The 19,177-nt window shown below is 36.5% G+C and overlaps 1 long non-coding RNA gene across 1 annotated transcript in view; it reads left to right on the top strand.

Annotated features, from left to right (window-relative positions):
* The first annotated feature begins 9,226 nt into the window (after positions 1-9,226).
* Positions 9,227-19,177, top strand: part of LOC142601913 (uncharacterized) — a 32,267-nt gene continuing 22,316 nt past the window's right edge. The window contains exons 1-2 of the long non-coding RNA XR_012835486.1: positions 9,227-9,336; positions 12,436-12,544. This is a non-coding gene — a long non-coding RNA (uncharacterized LOC142601913). The remainder of the gene's footprint in view (positions 9,337-12,435; positions 12,545-19,177) is intronic.

Below are 19,177 nucleotides of genomic sequence, written 5' to 3'. Positions count from 1 at the left end.
TTTGCCATCTTCACAGTGGGACCAAGCAGGCAAACTTTAGAGTACGTGACAAAAGTCAGGCTTCCTTGCACAAGCTTCTCCATTTAGGGAGAGAGTCAATATTAGGCACTGGACTGAAAAGCATAATAGATGTTGATGTGGTCATGGTAATATGTTATTAGGATTATTCACGATATGACATAATACCTTGTTTTGTGATTTCCAGACTATAGAAAAAAAATGAAACCATCTCATTCAAGGCTGGCATCTTAGAACTGGGGTGAAGGGACTCGTAGCATCTGAGCGTAGGAGAAATAATGAAGACAGAAGAAGGGAGTTGGGTGTCTAAACTCTGAAACATTGAAGGTGGGCAATGAATTGCCGTTAAAACAAAACCAAAACCAGTTGTGTAGGAAGATTGAAACAAGATACCAGCATATTGTTTTCAGGGGAAGTTGGAGGAGGGATAGGAACTACAGAGGAAAATGGAAAGAAAACAAAAAGGGAAACCAATGAATGCCAATATTGGTTAGAGGACAGAAGGGTTAACAAGGACAAACATAAACCATCTGGAATTTAATGAGAGGTGGTTGGGGGATACGAGCTGCAAGACGGGAAATAAGCAGAATAATTAATATTCATATATTGAGTTTGAGCAGAGAAACCAAGAACATTAAACATGCTTGTAGGATGACTCCACATGCTTCTTTCAGTGCTGTGTGACCAAACAGCGGATGTCTAGGGAAACCGGCTAGAAAGTAGGTGCTATTCTGCTTTGTGCAGAAGCTGGAATAAGGTGTGGAATAGAAAGAACACAAGATACGGTTTCATGATGAAGATGGGGAAAACCTGCCTCGAAAATTGTATTTAGATTGTGATTTTAATGGCAGGTTGTATGTGATGTTAGTCTTTTCCTTTAAACCACAGATCTCAGAAGTTGTCGCTAAGTGTGCAATTGTCTCTTTTTGCATTTGACTCGCACTCATGACTGAAATGAAAATTCATAAAAATTGTTTTTAACATATTTGTTTTGCTGTGACACTTAACATGCACCAGCACCACCCCAAAAAACATCAGACAATTCCGTGAACATTTGCAAATACTTTTGACCTTAATCTCAAAGCATCTCAGTTTTCCCCTTTCTAAAACAGCGATGATATCAGAAAGTCAACTCACCAAACCTTGGTCGAGATAAAATGGCATTCGTGACATTATGAAACTGATGAGCACACAAAAAAGCACGTACAGAAATTAATAAGATCGTCTTCAGAGTGGTTTGAAGTTGTAGCAATGTGCAGTGAACAAGGCATGGGGTCACATACTGAACAATGGAAAGAAAATGAAAGGCGTTTCCCTAATCTGTAACAGAACATCAGCTATCCTGTGCTCTGAGAGAAAGGGGACTCCTCTGCTGCAAGTAGGATTTTATTACTCAATCCTGAAGTAAAAAAAAATAAATTAAAAAGTCATCATTTCTTGTGTATGTTGAGCTTGGTTTAGCTGACAACCTTATTGCTGGAACCTCTGAATTTGCAAATGCCTGCCTGTCAGTTCATGGTTCTTAATTTTTCAGAAACGCATAACAGAAAATTGAAAGTTCCTTCATGGAAAAAAATATAGCCATTGCCTTAAAAAGAGGCAGATTTATGAGAAAGAGAAATAAATACAAAGTTTCTTATTTCAAATTCGTATTTTAAGATTGCCAGTTGTGGATATTATTTTATTGTGAATATTATTCTGAGCATTCCGGTTCTCTGTGAGTGGTGTTCAGTGTGTTCTTTCTATTTTTATTACTTTATAATTTGCTTTTAGTATTTAATATGTTTGTATTAAATAAAACATATTAAAACATTCCTTTTCTTCTTGGTATATCTGCCATAAAGATATTAAATGTAAAAATACATGTATATGGAAAGACTGTTGTATCATAAGCAAAATTTCCCAGATAATAGCATCTTATTGTTTTAAAAAATAGCAAAGAGTTTTGTTTAGTTTTTAAAAGTTTGTAGTACTATACCTGCCATCTACTGGAAGTACAAGGACGATGCATTTAAGTTGTATTATGTTAACTGTTCAGCCAATATCATTTATCATCCTACTACTTTATTATTTTACTTTTTTCCAGTAAAAAAAAAAGGGGAATGAACTTTAACTTGCATTATTTTGTTTATTACTATATTAAAAATAACAGTCTTAAAATTTAACTCGAGTTTTCATCTCCCCAACTTTCATAGATTTTTAATTAACCCACAGAAAAAGCTAAACAAGTATTAAGAATCAAGTGTTAGAAATATATTTGCCTTGTTCTTCTGCCCTGTTCTACATGACCATTCATTTTTATGGATCTGTACAACTTGCAATTGGAGTGGGGGTAAACTGTATACAGAAAAATCAGTTTTCAGATACTTATTTATGTATTTCTTTGGAAAAGAATAGTTACAGTGTTTTAAAATAACATCTTACATAAGCAAGTGGTTTTGTTGTTGTTGAAGTTTTTTATTGTTCAGGGTTTTTTTAAGGTGGGGCACATTTTTAAGTGACTGGTAAATTACTTTAGGTCCATTTTCATCTGTTCTTGACTCTTAGTTCTGGTGCCATAAACCACAGTAGTTTCATTCCAGCATGGTCACTTGGGCTGATTAAAAACCAAAGTCATATAAAGGTGAAGAAGTCCATTAGTCTTATGTTGCCACTAGATTTGGAACAGCCTGACTTAAATATAATTTGATTTGCTTTAGTAATCCAAAAGTACTTGGCAACAGAAAGAAAAAAAAGAGTTATTTGTTATGGCTGCCATGACATATGGATTCCAAAGGTTGCTTATGATCTGATAGAATCCATTTGGATATTAGAACCAGTATTTTGTCTGTATATTAACAGCAAAGGCTAATGTAGATGCTTTGGTAAGCTAGGTTTCCATCAGATCAAACTGTGAAAAGGAAGAGAAATAATTACGTGTGTATTTACCTTTTAAAAGTCTATTGTTAACCAAACTGAGACAGGCCTCAAAGGAAAACAGAGTCACCAGTTGTCATCAAGGAAGTATTGCTGAATTCCTAAGGGATTATTGTGGAAATAAACCTTTTCAGGCCTGGGAAAGTTCTTTTGCAAGACTATAACACTGGATAACATTTAATTTTGGTTACTACTCAGCATCTTTTTTATTGTCCATTATTAGACACTATCAGAATGTAACAATCTGAGTAATTTATGGCTAAAATTGTTATCCTTTTCTAGAACTGTTGCTAAGCAAGAAATTATATATTTATTCCTCTCTGTTTGCTTTCTTTTAGTTTATTAATGTCTATTAGTTCATATTTTATCACTTTAGTAGAGAATGATTAGGCAGTTAAATTCATTTTCACTCTCTTAATATTGAATTTCTTCTCACACTGAGCAAGGAATCATTGGAAATCTGTATGCCAAAACCAGACAACCTTGGACAATAGCTGCTTTAGGCAAAGATCTTGAACTTTTGCCTTCTGTTTGAACTGTATATATGCTAGTTTAATTATGGAAGAGTACACAGTGTCTGGATTCTATACTATTTAATTTAGAATTTATTTGCTATGGTAGGTATATTATGTTGGCATTTTCCCATATTTCTAGCTAACCAAATGCCAAGTCTAAAACTATAAAATTTCTGGAATCTTTTGAAAGCAGGATAAGAAAAAGGAATAATACCTTTTTTCCCCAAAATGGAATTTTATTGAACGCTTTCAATACAGGTTATTTTCTTATTAAAATAAACTTACTCATTATGAATGATATATGTATTTTATTAATGGAATTTATTAATAAAATATGTAAACCCACTTTTGAGTAATGGCAAATTCACTTAATCTGAGAGATGGAGTTAGGTTCCGTGCTGAGGCTGGGATTCCTCTGTGCAAAGTCACATACACCTAACGATCTGAAAACCCAAGGCATCTAGGATACCTTTGTCATAAATGCTTTGTCTGTGCTCCCCTGACAACCTCTAGCTCAACTTCAAACTCCATTGTAAGGTATTCCTGTTTTCCAGACATTTTCATACAGGTAACCTGAAGGCTGCTGGGCTTTTCAGTATGAGCTATAAACTTTTTACCTTCTTGCTCTGCACATTCTGGGGAAAAAAATATTTCACATAAGCAATCTTCATATTTTCCAGAATTATTTTTTTCTCTCTCTTTGACTTTAGAGAAGAAAGAATTGAAGGGAGGTAGAGGGAGTTTGTTTATAGGGGTTTTTTTTCCCAGATCTGCATAGCTCTAGGCCAGACCTGGTTAACTATTAACAGTTTAAATTAAACACTTCACATGCATAATAAAAAAACAGGTCTCTTGTGTTGCTGCTGAAGCAGAACGGCTCTTTTTATTCAATATATGCTTTGATGGTATTCCAAATTCATCTTTTTGCATTTAGATAGGTTAAGTGGTGCCTGAAGGATGATTCGCAAATTATTACAAACAGTGGAGCAGATAGTCCACAGCAAAAGAGGAAATATTAAAAGTGGTTTTCCTTTTATAAGGAAAATGTCATCCAAAGTTTAATATCCATGTGGAGCAGACATATGCTCATTCTATATTTCCCCATCAGAACTGCTCTCTTACTTTATGTCAGGCAAATTTCTGTGCTGTTGCCTTCCCCACAGATGTTCATCTCCTGCCACCTCATAGAAAAAAATCTCACTACTATCTACCCAATTGATTGCCCCCAAATGTTTCTTTAGGGTTCTGTAATCTCTTTGTTCTATAAATCTCTGAGGGCACCTTGTCAACATGGAGATCTACTGTGTGAGATTTTCCCAAGCATGCAAGAGTCGTACCAGTTAGATTTATTAAAATTAGAGGAGAAGCAAAACAAAATGCTTCCATTACTTAATGCATGCAAATTTTTATTTCTTCTGAACTAAACTGAACTAAGTTAAACTGTATAAGCCTCTTTTCATGGAGTGAATGGTTTCTTTCCTTTCCTTTCAGTATCCCAGGTTCTCTTCTTCAGTAACTTTGGACTTGGATTCTAGGAAAAAAATCAGTAAGAAGATGCAGTCTTTTTTTCATATTGCCTCCCTTTAACACTGAGATTCTATCAATAGGGTTTGCTAAGTTACGCTACCTCTGACTTTAAAAGAAAAATATGATTTCTTGAGGTTGCTGTTGTCACAGATGAACTTTTTTTTTAGATTTCTTTCTATTTTGGATAGTTGTCTAACAACACTTACTAAATTAATGTTGTGATTGCTTAATGTAACTAATAACACAGCACAGAGGTTGTCAACGCTAAACTTGTTTTGTTGGAGAAAGAATTTGGGGCAGTGTAACAGGACTTTCCCTTAATCATTTCAATTAGTGAAAATCCACTTCTGGTTATTTTTGCAGATTTTCTGCATTAAATCTTTGCAGGATAGAAATAGAAGTTATTTGGTTACTGCGTTTTTTAATAGAGGAAGTTAAAAATTGAAATTTGATTTATTCATTGAGGTTTTCTACCAGAAGGAACTATGTATTTGCTGGAATGTATGATCCTGCTATTTTTATAAACTGGAATGCTTGGAGAAGCTTTAAGATCTCACTGCTGAGATCTCTGCTACCTGCACTGCATGACTCCTTTCCTCATCCTTGACTGAGAATCTGAAGACTTCTCTAAAAATTAAGAAAATACAAAAAGATGCTTAGAACTAAGATTGGTCAAATAAAAAATTTTAAAAATTTAACAAAGAAGGAGATGCTATTTTTAAAGTATTGCCTGAAGAGCTGTATTAGCATTCAAAAAGTCATAAATTGGTGAGAAACTTGTAGGTAACAGAAGTGAGAAACAGAGAAATAGATTAAAGGAATCTGTAATATCTTAAATCAGACTTCGGCCTTTTTGCTATGCCTGTAGAATAAGCACTCTGGACTGACTCTACAGAAAAGATTTTTTCCTGAAGTGCCCAGTAGAACCTGATCAGCCTTTTCTTTGATAAAATAGTATTATTTCCCCTGTTGAGGCCGTTCAGAACCAGATGCTGAGGACTGCACTTCTTTCTGGTATGTGCCATCTGTAAGATGATAAAAAAGGTAAAATCATCCTAATTCCATGTACACATTTCACCAAGTTGAGTGGGTGATAAAGGATCAAAGACAATTAATGACATGCTAAATGATTTTTGGAACTAGCAATGGCATGCGGGAACAGCTGCATTTACCTGGTTAATAAAAGAGCGTAAAAGAGAAGTGGAAGGCAGACAGTTATGCTTTGATTACAGCCTGAAGTCTATACGCCCAAACTGAATTTCCAGATCTCCCACACTTGTGTGACTTTGAACATGTCAGTTCATCTTTCATATGCTCCCGCTTTGCACCATCAGTGATGATGGTATTTTTCCTTTCTCCCCAGAGTTTCTGGGGGAACTTTGTGATAAGAAGTTCTATCTAGCAATGACAAACCAGAATTTTAAGATTGCTTTGTGGCTTTAACCAAATAAGAAGTAGTGCACTTTTATCACATACATTTCATTTCAGTCTAAAGCATTTTTAAAAGATTAGGGATAAAAATACCACCTGGATAATCTTGTTTTGAATAAATCCTTTATTTGTCTATACTTTTATTAATCACCACCTTAACTGCTAGTCAAAATTTCTGTTTCATTTAAGTTGATTATTATTTAAAGTATCTAGTAATTTGGGTCACGTACTACCAAAAAAAAAAAAAAAAGTATAAAAAAGGAACCTAATGTTTTTCTCCAAGTTGTATCTGGTCTCCTAGAAAACCATTTCCTTTTTAGAAGAGCTTTTATACAGAAATAAGATTTCTTTCAGCATTAGTGTATCTAGAATAAATGACACTTTCCACCTCTGTATTTTGTTGGGTGCCTAGGAATAATGTAGACAGCCAGCATCTGTGCTACACATGAGCTCTTACAGAGAATCTCCCAAACAGAGTGAAAAGATCATTAACAGCCCAGATTTCAATCTTCTTTATGCAGCTCAGGTATCAAATGAGTAATTTGCTGTCCATAGCTTCGAGAAGCTCAAATATAAAAGCTACAAGAGACAGGATAATGGTATCTTTGTGATTACACTGTTTTTCTAACTGCTTCCAAGGCTTTTGCTTTCAGTTCTGCCTTAACAAAAAGATAAGCCTGAAAATGAGCCAGGTCCTTATTAAAAGCATAGCATATGTCTAGGAAAAAAAGGTCTTGCTGTTCAGATTTATCTTTTTTGGCAGATTTATAAGGTGTTTATGTATAGTAGATTTGATCCCATGGACAAGTGCTGAAGGCTTTGCTTAATTTCCTGAGTATTTAGAAATTCTGATTAAAAGAAGTTCTTGGTAATAAGATTTAATTCTTAGTAATGACACTTTTCAGGACCAAAGAAGGTAGTGCTTTTACCCGATTATAATAAGCACGGTTCACTACCTCAGTTGGAAGGGCCAACCAGTCAAGAAAGGACGGGTTACATGCTGCATCTGTCCAAACTTTGATATATACTATTGCTCTAGCGAACATACAATTTATCATAATTTCTTATTCAGACATATGCTCAGTAGGCAGTGGGATAAGATCATGAATTCCAGACATGTAGCTCTTACAACTAGCTTTGTTACAGGCAGGGATTTACAAGAAGTCTCTGCCAAAATGTTTTTAGGTCCTGGTAATTAAACCAGAATCAACTATAAACATTTCTTCCAGATACTTTTAGCTAAGAAGAACAGTACTGCAGGGACTTATATTCTAAGTATTCATAATCAGGATATCAGAAAGTACATGCATGTTTAAATGAAATGATTCAGAAAGGGAGAGCATGTGAAATGTATTAATCCTGGGATGTACTGCTTTTGCTTGTTTGCCATAGGGAACTGTTTTACTAGCATCTCTAGTAAAGGTTGTGGAAACAGAGGCTTAATCACACAATTAAATATTTGCTTGTGACAAAGGATACTCAAAATGACATGTTAAAAAGGATATAACGTATCTTGCACCGAAGGTTTGCTACAGCTCTGAATTGCAGGTTTAATATTTTTCAGGAAACTAGAGACTGTTTTATAGATTACTTTTTATTCTGTAAAGACCAAAGAAAAAATGCTTTTAGATATTACTGTTCTCACATTGCTACCCAAGTCACTACTTTTTGTTCATTTGGTAAACTTGTAGATGGATTGTAGCACTGCAAATAATGGGGATGTTTCAAATGAAATGTAGAATCCTCCCTGGAATACCTAATTATTTTTAAAAGGTCACATATGAACCTGATTTTTCAGATATGGATTTTTTTTCCTGCTGTCTTTGTTACAGTATTTCTTTCCTCTTATTGTTCTCTATATGTCTACAAATAATGGCGTACGCCTTGAACATCTTCAGTATGCAATTTTTCATTCTTAATAGTTCCAGCACCACTTAGAAAAAGAATATTTGGAAAAAAGCATTAAAATGCCTTTTGTTGTAAGACAGTTTCAATATTTCAAATAAAATTCATGGAGAAATGCACAATAAGAGGCGGCCACTAAGGCAAAATAATTTCACCACAATGTTATTCCATTACATTTTTTGTCAAAAGCTAGTATTCTTTATCATGCCATTGGAGAAAACAAATCAAGACCCTCTTACCGTATATATTTAAATGTTTGTAGAGCATTTAAACATTTAAAGCATTTATTTGTCAGTTTTCTTTTATTAATAAAACCCAAATAGCTACATAAGGAATGGATGACAGAAAGGGTGCTGGCTAACAATCATTTTTAAGACCAGGACAATGCTAGCTCCATAAACCTTTCTTTTAGAGTTTTTATTGAACAAATTTTCTGATACCATTAAGTTATATCTAAACCAGTGTAAATTGTTCTGTATTTCTCCCTCCCTCTACTAACCCCGAACTTCTCTATATTTAGTCCACATGGTTGGCAGAACGGCGCTCCTACTCCTCTCTCCTCAGACACCATTCCTTGTCATTCATCACCAATTTATGCACTCTGTTGGTAATGGTTTCAGCTTACAAGTCTGTGCTCCAGCGTGATAGCAAACTGCAGAAAGCTCGAAGTCTTGCTAACAAAAGCCATGTTCTATCTCAGCTTAATCTAGTGCTCCATGTATGATTTCCCTGGTGTGATGCTGCAGATGTCTCTACCAGTTTCTCAGCCAAGCAGGTTGTTCGTTTAGAAGCAACTGAAAATGTGCTTTGTTGAGAGAAGTAGATCTCTCTCTGCTATTCTAAGCAATGTTATTGGGTTTTTTATTTTATTTTCTCTGGTTATGGTTCTCTAAAAGTTGTCTCTAGACTGTTAATGCAGTTGTGTGGAGAAGTAGGAAGAGAACACTCGTTCTGGTCTCAGTGAAGTCGATGGGAATTTGGAGGTTTTGCAGAAATGCAGATTATTATGTTCAGCAAAAAAAAGGTACTTTTATGGAGGGAAGAACATTCATTGATGGTTGCTTAGTTACAAACTATGGGCCTGAGAAGGCAAAGGTACAGTCAAGGTAAATAAAGCTGTGTAGTTAATTAAAAGTGTACTCAGCAATCATAAATCACAGTCCCACTTTCACAGGTGCTACTACTTGTATCAGAAATCAGGTATAAAGAATCAAATATAAGGAAAAGGATGAACCCGGGAGACAGACATCAAAAAAGCTGTTAACTGCTTTTCCTGGATTTTAAACATGAAGGGCACATAACATATACAAATGAGTGTTCCAGTTCGTTCTCCTGAAGGGAAGTATGCTACCCAAAATAAAACTAAAAGTGAAGCGTCATGTTTCTGATAGATAATCTGTAGTACAAGCTTATTTTTGCACTGCATTTTTCAAAACTGTGTTGAAGACTGATAGCTTTAAAAAATAAAATAAAAAATATTTTAATTTGGTAGAGCCCTAACTTAATATGAAAAAAACTTACATATAGCAATAAAATTACTATGATTCACTACAGAGTCTTCTGACGAATTGTAAATCTCTTTAAAAGTCTGGTGTTTTAGAGGTAGCACATTTCTTCTTATTACCTGCATCATCTGATTAACTTTAAAACCTTTGTGATCTTTTCTAAATTGATATCATTTTAAAGAGAGATTTTATGTACTTGTACATTATATTTATAAAGCTTAAGAAATTACAAGACTCATAATAAACGCAGACTTTGAATCCAGGTTTATAGATCTAGATACATTCGCCATAAACTTAGTCTGGCTGGGAATTTAGCATGGGTCCAAAAATTGAATACTCATCCAGTTTTCTTATAAACTATGGTGAGTAACAGATGAGCAAAACCTCAAGGACTAAACTGAGTTTATTTCAGCTGTGTTGTTGACGGTACCAGTAACAACATTTATTAATACAATTGACAATTGATTATAAAAATACTCAGCAAAATTCACCAGGCTAATATGTCACCAGTGCCTAATATTGTAAAACTTGCTAATAATTGTACAGTCATACTGAAATTTAATCTTAGTCTTTAAATATCTGTAAATATTTTGTCATAAACACTTCATGTTTCAGATAAAGCAATGTGCTATTTCTTTTTCAAGCAGTGCAAGTCACAAAATTTACTGTGCATGTTCAGCGTTGAGTGCAAACAGTTGGATTCACAATGAGAAATACATGCTGGAGTTTGCAAATGAATTCCCTGAGATGTGAAGTCTTTTATATGTGGTGAACTAGGTCCCAACCTCTGGGTCAAATGTTGCGGTGAATTATAATAATTGCAATTTATGGTAAAGACTAGAGGAAGGTTTGAAACCTGTCAGTACATATCATGGAGTAGAAATAAATTGCAGCTTGTCATAAATGACAGATTTCTGTTAGGTGCTTTCTTTCACTTTGACTGCATCAGACCTTTATCCACCCAGCAATTAACTTTATTCACATTAATATTCAGCAGTGTTGACAAGACTGACACAGTAAAACTCAGTTTGTATAAAAGTAAAGACAGTTTGATGTAGATTATTATATTGTCTCATAATTCACTGTTGAGAGGTAGATCTTGATAAATGAAGAACAAAGCTATTGACTCTGGTGTTGACTTACTGTGCCAAAAAGGACTCTGATTTTCTGTTTTGCAAGGTACACAATTTTTTGTTTGGAAATAAACAGTAATTTTATCTAAAGCACTACTAAAAGTAATATTAATACACTGGTATCATCCTGTTTATTGTTTCCATATATTCACTGGTTCCCCAGGTCTTTTTTGAATATTTAGAATAATTATGATTACATATGATGTTAAATAAAGCTAATCATATATTTAAAGCACGGTTTTAACTTCTCTGGGAAAGAAAAATGCTAAGGCTGTGACCACACAAAAGGAAAAAAAATAACTTTTCAACTAGAAAAGGAAAGGAAACAACTACTGAAAACAAAAAAGTCCCCAACAGTTGGCATATCTGTCCTATATAATATTACTCAACAAGAAGTGAAGTTAATCATGAGAGAGAGCAGGTTTCCCAATGTTTAAAAGAAGTGTTACAGATGTTGTGGAGAGATTTAACAGCTGCTCTTTTTAGGTTTATAACGTTTACTCAAACTGCATTTACAAAATTGCTGATGCACAGTTGAAGCCATTACGCAGACACAAACTTTAAATTAAAGTACGGATACGAGCTTTCTTCTGGTACCATTTTACTTTCATAATGTCTTTTATGGAAGAATCATAAAGCCCTTAATTAATCAAGCCTTATCTCAGGCACGCCATTTGAGTTAGAGAAATAAGATAGTACATTACAGTAGCTGACAAAGAGACCTCTGTACAGCTTCTCGCTGAATGTGGCAATTTTACAGCACCTTTCTCAACAGGGGCTCTGAATGGGATGGAAACAATAATAATTCATACCAGCATTGCCTATATGTTTAGTCTCTTTTCTTTCCTGTTCTTTCCCATTGAATCTGTAGATTTAGGTAGAGGAAACGTACATAAAAGAAGTCTGAGTCTCTGTTGCACAGCGGCCTTCTAGTGCTACTTCAATATAGTGAGAGTGCTATACAGGTAAAACAAGAACATGCTGGAGAGAACTCGTGAATCCTCCACAATGTATTTTACTATGTACTAAACAAAAAGGAGGCAAATGTCATGGCAGAATGACTAAAACCTAGCTTATTGTTATTTCTTGGTGTCAAAGGGTTTCCTGCAGCAAGGCCAGCTGAGAGCAAATACGAGCTGCCTTCTAAACTGTCGTAATGTACACCAACAGCTCTGTGTCCTGATAATAAAAGAATTAAGCTTGCTTAAAAACTACATTGTTCCTCTGTTCTATTTCTCACTGTAGGCTTATTAAACTAGGAACTGAGTTTACTTCCTGTATCTTTTAAGAGACCTAAGTAAGGTTTTTCATCCCTTTAGACTTAACTTGGCTGCTGAATCTAGGAGTTGCCGGTTGTCCAAACATGTGGTCCTCTTAGCCAAGTGTGGTGGTGCTTTTCAGCCTGGACCACCCACCCTAGATGAAGGCATCAAGAGGAATTTGATACTGAGGGGAGAGGGCTGATGGTGTCATTTTTACCTCCAGGACCTCAGGATAAATGTGAATTCTTTGCTCAAAGGAAATCTTTCCCTTTGTTTACCACATATCAGGCTGTTAGGTAAAAGAAATACGTCATCACTCCGCATCAGTCTTGGTAAGTCTAAGGTGAGATTTTATTTTGGCTAATCTGTTTGATAAATTTATAAATACTTTTATGATTAATTATATGAATGAATGATGAATTATCTTTTTCAGCTAAGCCCTTTACTACAAATGCTCACCAACCTGTATTATAAATTCTGCCTGAGGCTGCTATGATTTCATTTCTTGCTATTTTTTAATCTCTCATGTCTTTGGCATTATATCACGTTTACTTATTCGCATTTCTCCTGCTGAGTTTAATCATAATTTTCACCAGTGCTGAACACCTTCAGAACCCACTAGAACTTGCTTGGAGATGTAGGCTGTGAAAATGAGACTTAGAGTTACACTAGTGAAGGACATATATAGGCAATTGCAGCCCTTAGTTCTCAGTCGAGTTCAGCATACAAGCAATCTATGCAGTACATAGTTGAACCAGATTCACAAGAGGCAGCGAGCCAATTGGGGGTTATCTTGGCAACTTTGGAGACATTGTGAGCCATACTGGATCTAGGTATTTATCTCCACATGAGTTCTGGTCCGGTGTGAGGTGATTAGATTTGATCAATCCTTTATTAAATGAGGAAAGATGAACTGCAATGATCTATTATTACCAGTGATGCAGTCAGCAATAGGCCACTTATGTTTAGATCTCCATTCCGCCTGCTTTGGAGGAATACTTTGAATACAGGTTTCTGGAACATGGACCAATTGTGAGGCTCCTGGGCACTCTTAGATGAAGCGCTCTCAGTCATTCTCTTTTTCTCTTTTGTTTTGCTCTAATATGGATATATGTTCACACCTGACTTTCATTGTCACTGTGAACACTTCTGATCACTAGATGATAGACTTAACGTTCTGATTTTTCTCTTCTTGGTCCAGCAATCACAAAACTATTGATCCACAATGAAAGTTTGACCCAGAATGCCTTATAATCTCTGTGCATGTTCTCTATGTGGACAGACTAACAGAGATGAGAGTGGGCTGCTTGGATGCAGGACTGATCTGACAGGTCTTCTGTCTGCTAAACTGAAGTCCTAACCACATACTGAACAAAGTAGGACAACCTCATTACCTTCACAGATCTTGTCTTTGGGTTTGAAGGTTCCCTCTTCTGTCTGCATTTTACAAATGTCCTTAATTGTCACTTTAATTGTGGAGTTCCACTTTGGATCCAACATTTGTGTGTCTTTCTCAGATTAACAGGAACAGGAAGAGAGAAATATTAAACACTGGACAAATGCACAACTACAAAAAAAAACCCAGGAGATGGATTGATTGAACTAAACTACTTTCAAATTCTTCATAATTTATTGGCTATTAGAGCAATCCTTTCAAACTTCACAGTCTACCTTGTAAATCTTTTTATAATTTTCAAGACCGGTGTGTGGGAAAATAGCTATGAAGGAAGAGCACTTCATTTGGATTTTTCTATATTAGCAAAGTTATCATGATTAAGTTTCTGTGAGTATAATCCTCATACTTTCTAATTGTTATCCAGCTATTATGCCAACATTGTTGCCCATATTATAATCTGAAAAGCATTGCTGGTATTCTGTAATGGTGTAAACATTAGAGTATACAGTATGGTTCTTCAAGAGTATCATCAGGAGTCATTCAGTTTTCCGTAAATTCATTAACATTAAACTTTCATTTACATATTTATATCTCTGTTGATTCTAAAACACTTAGACTCTCACTTTTTCTCAGCACCAATATAATACCTTCTTGTCTTTCAGGATTTGAATGATTTTCCATAGCTTTCTAAATTTATTGATTCCCTTAACTACAGGGCAAGCCATAGAGCATACTTGTATGAGCATTGTCTGCCTTGCTGCTTTCTTTTCCATATTGACGTAACTGTGAGTCAACAGTGTGACAGACCTTTTTGTGACTTTTTGTGCCTGATGGTTTACGTTATGCAACTCTCTGTTCACCTAGAGAATGGCAGAGTTCTTGTTTTTGTGATTCCCTGCTTGTCAATGGCTGGGTATGGCTGTTGTAAAAAATTATCAGTAAGATCTTCTTATCCAGTCCTCATGCTCCTCCTTTATCATCAGGATATTGTTGGCTAGAATTTGTTTTTCTAGTGGCAAACTGATTAAGCTGTAGCTTAGTTAAATTTCATAAACCACAAACTGGCTGCAAGCCTGGAAACACTGAAACTTTTGCCTAATTGGAATCAATTGCTTCTCTATTTATACTGGATTACAATGTTATTGGCTCAATTTAGTTTGTGGGAAATAAATTGTTGACGGTTTGGCTGAGCAGCTGTAACAATGAAAAACTGAAAAAAAAAAAGATGTGAAGATAACAGGCACAGCCTGTTTAGCATTGCTAAAGCCATTGACATTATCATGGAGAAATGGCTTCAAGCCAAGAGAAGCTCATTTGGACAAGATGGAAGAGAAGAATTGTGGAATGTTACTGAATGTTGCAGACTCAAAAGATATGTTTATACTGTCACATTGGCCCACTCCCTGTTTAATGCCAGGGTCCTAATCCACTATTGTTCATGTTGCGTAGATGTTAATGTGCACACAAGCTTCATTCTGGGATGAACTAAATATTTCTCTTGAGGGGAAATCCTACCCATATGATCTCTGTAGCCATAAAGGATAGAGTATGCTGGTTTCTTAACCCCGCAATATGTGCTAAGAACCTAAGACATGCTAGCTACCCGTAAAGAACCTCTTCTTATAACTTTAGAGAGATCTTATGATCTTTCTAAGAGTATTAATCCCATATGCCCATTCTCTGTATAATATTATAAGAACAAAACTCCAGCAGCCCCAGAAAGGAGGAACTTTTAGCAGCTTACTAAAGGAGACAGGTTGGCTTCTTCTTTCCCTCTTCATCTCATCAGTACTCACCAGAAGTCTCTTTTCCTGCAGTCCAGAAGAGCTCTGCAGAAAAATGAACACTGATCTCAAGGCTCTGCCTTCTAACTTAAGTTTGTGCACACTTGCCAGTAGCTGCTATGTCATCTTGGACCTCTTTAGTAATTCTTCTCAAAGGCTGCAAAGCAATAGATGTATCTGGGCGTAGGCAGCCACTTAGACATTTGTGAGTTTACTCAGGGTTGGGTATGGGACATCTGTTGCATGTCACACACATTGCTTTCTGAACAGCAGTGCAGTACATCATGTGTTAACAGGCATATCATGTGTCACCAAACACTACCAAGAATTGGTGTACCTGTTTGTTTTAACTCCACTTACTGATAGTGGAGAGGCTTGACCTCTGACTGTTTTAAGACTTACTTTTATAGTAAAATGCAGGATTTTGCTTTAGTAGGCTGCTCACTGTAAGACCTGGTGATGATACAAAGGAAGAGCAAGAGCAATCTTTCTCACCCAGGCTGGGAAGGACTGGGACGATAGAGACGGATGTGGAGAGACGTCTGCAGAGTTCAGAAAAAAGTTACCTAGGTGAAGGTGGCTTGGAAGGCAGTGGGATTATGTGTCTACACATGGTATGAAAGGTTTCTTGAGGCAAGCTGTGGAGAGCACAGAAGGCCAAGTGATATGGATGTCTGAGTACAACAGTGCCAAAGCCATCCCTGAGGTCCTGCCTTCCTTCTGCCCAGCAGCTAGGTTCACACCTGACCTCTCTCCCTAGAAGTTCCAAATTAAGTAACTTAATGGAGTGCAGGCCTGCCTCTGATGGAAAATGCCAGTGTTTCGGAAAAATAGGAGTGTTATATATCTGACATGAATGTGGTAAACCAAGAGGTTTGGACTATTACTGACTGTAAAAAAAAACAAAACAAAAAAACCCAACCTACATCTCTGTCTTGAGCTTTCAGCTTGAGAAAAATCAGAAACCCATCCTACAGGGCATACTTGCTGCTTTGCTTTGCTTCAATACTGATGCAATGGTATACTCAGATTTCATAGGGTTTAACCTTAACCTTAAAAAGAAACCCAAGCTGTTGAGGTTCTTTCACAACAAAACATAAAGCAATGCAAACTGTGTTTGCAGACAGACTTAAACTATGACTGCAATGTATGAGCATTTCCCATCTGTCATTAATCTCATTGTGATATTTAGCTCTGAAGCCTGATGATGTTCTGTTAGCAACCTATTCACTGGCTTAGGAGCAATTATTTTAGTCTACATACTGCACAAGGAAAGGAGGTGAAACTGTTGGGAGATACTAAGACTTTGTCATTGAATAAAATATAGAGGGAAGGACTGAATTAGGATGGAAAAAAAAACATGAAAGAATTGAGAAAAGATAATGACAGGAAAAGGAAAAATAGAAAAAAATGTAAATCTTAAAAGAAATCCTTTTCTCACAGGGATTTTGCATGTGATATAAAGGCACTGAATGAAGGTAACAACAAAAACTCTAAGTCTGATACATTCCTTAATCACTAGGCTTGTCACTGATATCAGAAAGCTTTTCGCTAAGAATTGAGAGCAAACCTGAATTCATGCCCAGCTGACAGGAAGCTCAACTATCCCCTTAGAAAAACTTTAACATTCTTGTCCTAATCTATCTGAAACAATAACACTGCAAGAAGTCTTATGTTTCCCCCATACAACTAATGTGGTGGTCTGTGAACTCTGGTAATGACTCCTTAGTACTAATACTATTAATTGCTTCTATGCTGAAAGATGCAGCAGATGTATTCATCAAATATTTTTATCCTGCACATCTGGACAGACCTGCCACATCTTGGAATTCCACTCACCTGAGCAGAGGTTGTAGAGAAACACACGGCCACCTTATTTAAACAACACTGAAGAAAGCTTAAAAAGTGAGGGAGAAGTGCTTCCTTTTTGCTCTCTGCAGCTTCCTGAGGAGGGAAAGAGGAGAGGGAGGTGCTGAGCTCTTCTGCCTGGGATCCAGTGACAGGACACATGGGAATGGTTCAAAGCTGTGCCGGGGATGTTTAGACTGGACATGAGGAAACATTTCTTTACTGAAAGGGTGGTCAAAGGACAACAAAGGACAAAATCCTTTCTCAGGCTGGCATTCATAGGAATACATGCTAGCTTCAGGATGAGAATTGCAAGTAACGTTACCACTAATATTTTTTTCCCTGCAGAATGAAGACAAATAAAGTTCAAGTTCCTTTATTGTTCCTGTCCAGTTTGACTTCTTCCCTTATTGCAATTTCCCCTTGCTGCCCTTTTCCTTTATTTACAGTTATTCCACAAAATCTTAATCTAACAAGTGAGCCAAGAACTAGAGGCTTTTGAGGTTGTCTGAGGTATTTCTTTCCAGCCAAAGCATTATTTTCCCTTAAGCCGCTGAGAGACAGCGCTCCATTAAAACAGCCCCAGTTCATGGAATCATAGAGTCATAGAATGGTTTGGGTTGGAAAGGACCTTTAAAGGTCATCTAGTCCAACCCCCCCTGCAATGGGCAGGGACATCTTCATCTAGATCAGGTTGCTCAGAGCCCCATCCAACCTGACCTTGAATGTTTCCAGGGATGAGGCATCTACCACCTCTCTGGGCAACCTGCTCCAGTGTTTGATCAAAACAAAAAAATTCTTCCTTATATCTAGTCTAAATCTATCCTCTTTTATGGTTTAAATGGTTTAAAACCATTACCCCTTGTCCTGTCACAATAGGCTTTGCTAAAAAGTGTGTTTCTATCTTTCTTATAAGCCCCTTTTAAGTACTGAAAGGCCGCAATGACGTCTCCCTGGAGCCTTCTCTTCTACAGGCTCAACAACCCCAACTCTCTCAGCCTGTCTTCACAAAAGAAGTGTTCCATCCCTCTGGTCATTTCTCTCGCCCTCCTCTCGACCTGCTCCACCAGGTCCATGTTTTTCCTGTGCTGAGGACCCCAGAGCTGGAGACAGTATGCCAGGTGAGGTCTCATGAAAGCAGAGTAGAGGGGCAGAATCACCTCCCTCGACCTGCTGGTCACACCTCTTTTGATGCAGCGCAGGATACAGTTGGCTTTTTTTCTGCACATTGCTGGCTCATGTCTAGGTTTTCATCCACCAGTACCTCCAAGTCCTTCTTGACAGGGCTGCTCTCATTCCCTTCATCCCCCAAGCTGCTTAGTTTGACCCTGGATGGGAACACTAAATATTGGGTGCTGGCTCGGGCAGTCATTTAAAGGGGTGCAAGCAATAGGCCTTTGTAACTTTTGCCTGTTATGCAAAACAGATGACAACTCACTGTTATGTTGTCTTTTAGTGTTTCATATGTGTTACAGAAGAATAATTACAGTAGATTTTCAGAGAAGGATACAAAGAGTGGTACAAAGTCTTGCTACGTAATTTGAATGTTCTGATTTATGTTGAAAGTGTCCGATGTATCTGTGAATAAGAAGACTTAAGGTCTAGTAAATCATGTTCGCTCTGCAACCAACCTCTACAGGTGCTTGCTTTATCTAAAAGATTTTTTAAGCAAAAATTTCCACAAAGCAGTAAAAAATATAATTTTGGTACATTGTATTCATAAATTTAAGAAAAATCACAAATTCTTAGGACATTAGAATTTTTGTAGCAAAATGTTATTATGCTGCAGTTAGAGCTTGCTGGTGGGATTTTTTTTTTTTTTTTTTTTGCGTGTTCTTCTGTAACCATGCACCAAGCACAATAAAATTACCTCTATTCAATTGAATATTTGCTCTTGTCAAAGGTTAATAGAGTAGGTTCAAATTCAATCAGTGTAA

The sequence above is a fragment of the Balearica regulorum genome, chromosome 5 (genome assembly GCF_011004875.1).
Source record: "Balearica regulorum gibbericeps isolate bBalReg1 chromosome 5, bBalReg1.pri, whole genome shotgun sequence".
Lineage (NCBI taxonomy): Eukaryota > Metazoa > Chordata > Aves > Gruiformes > Gruidae > Balearica > Balearica regulorum.
Note: the sequence above shows the minus strand (reverse complement) of the source record. Positions and strands in the feature narration are given on the sequence as shown.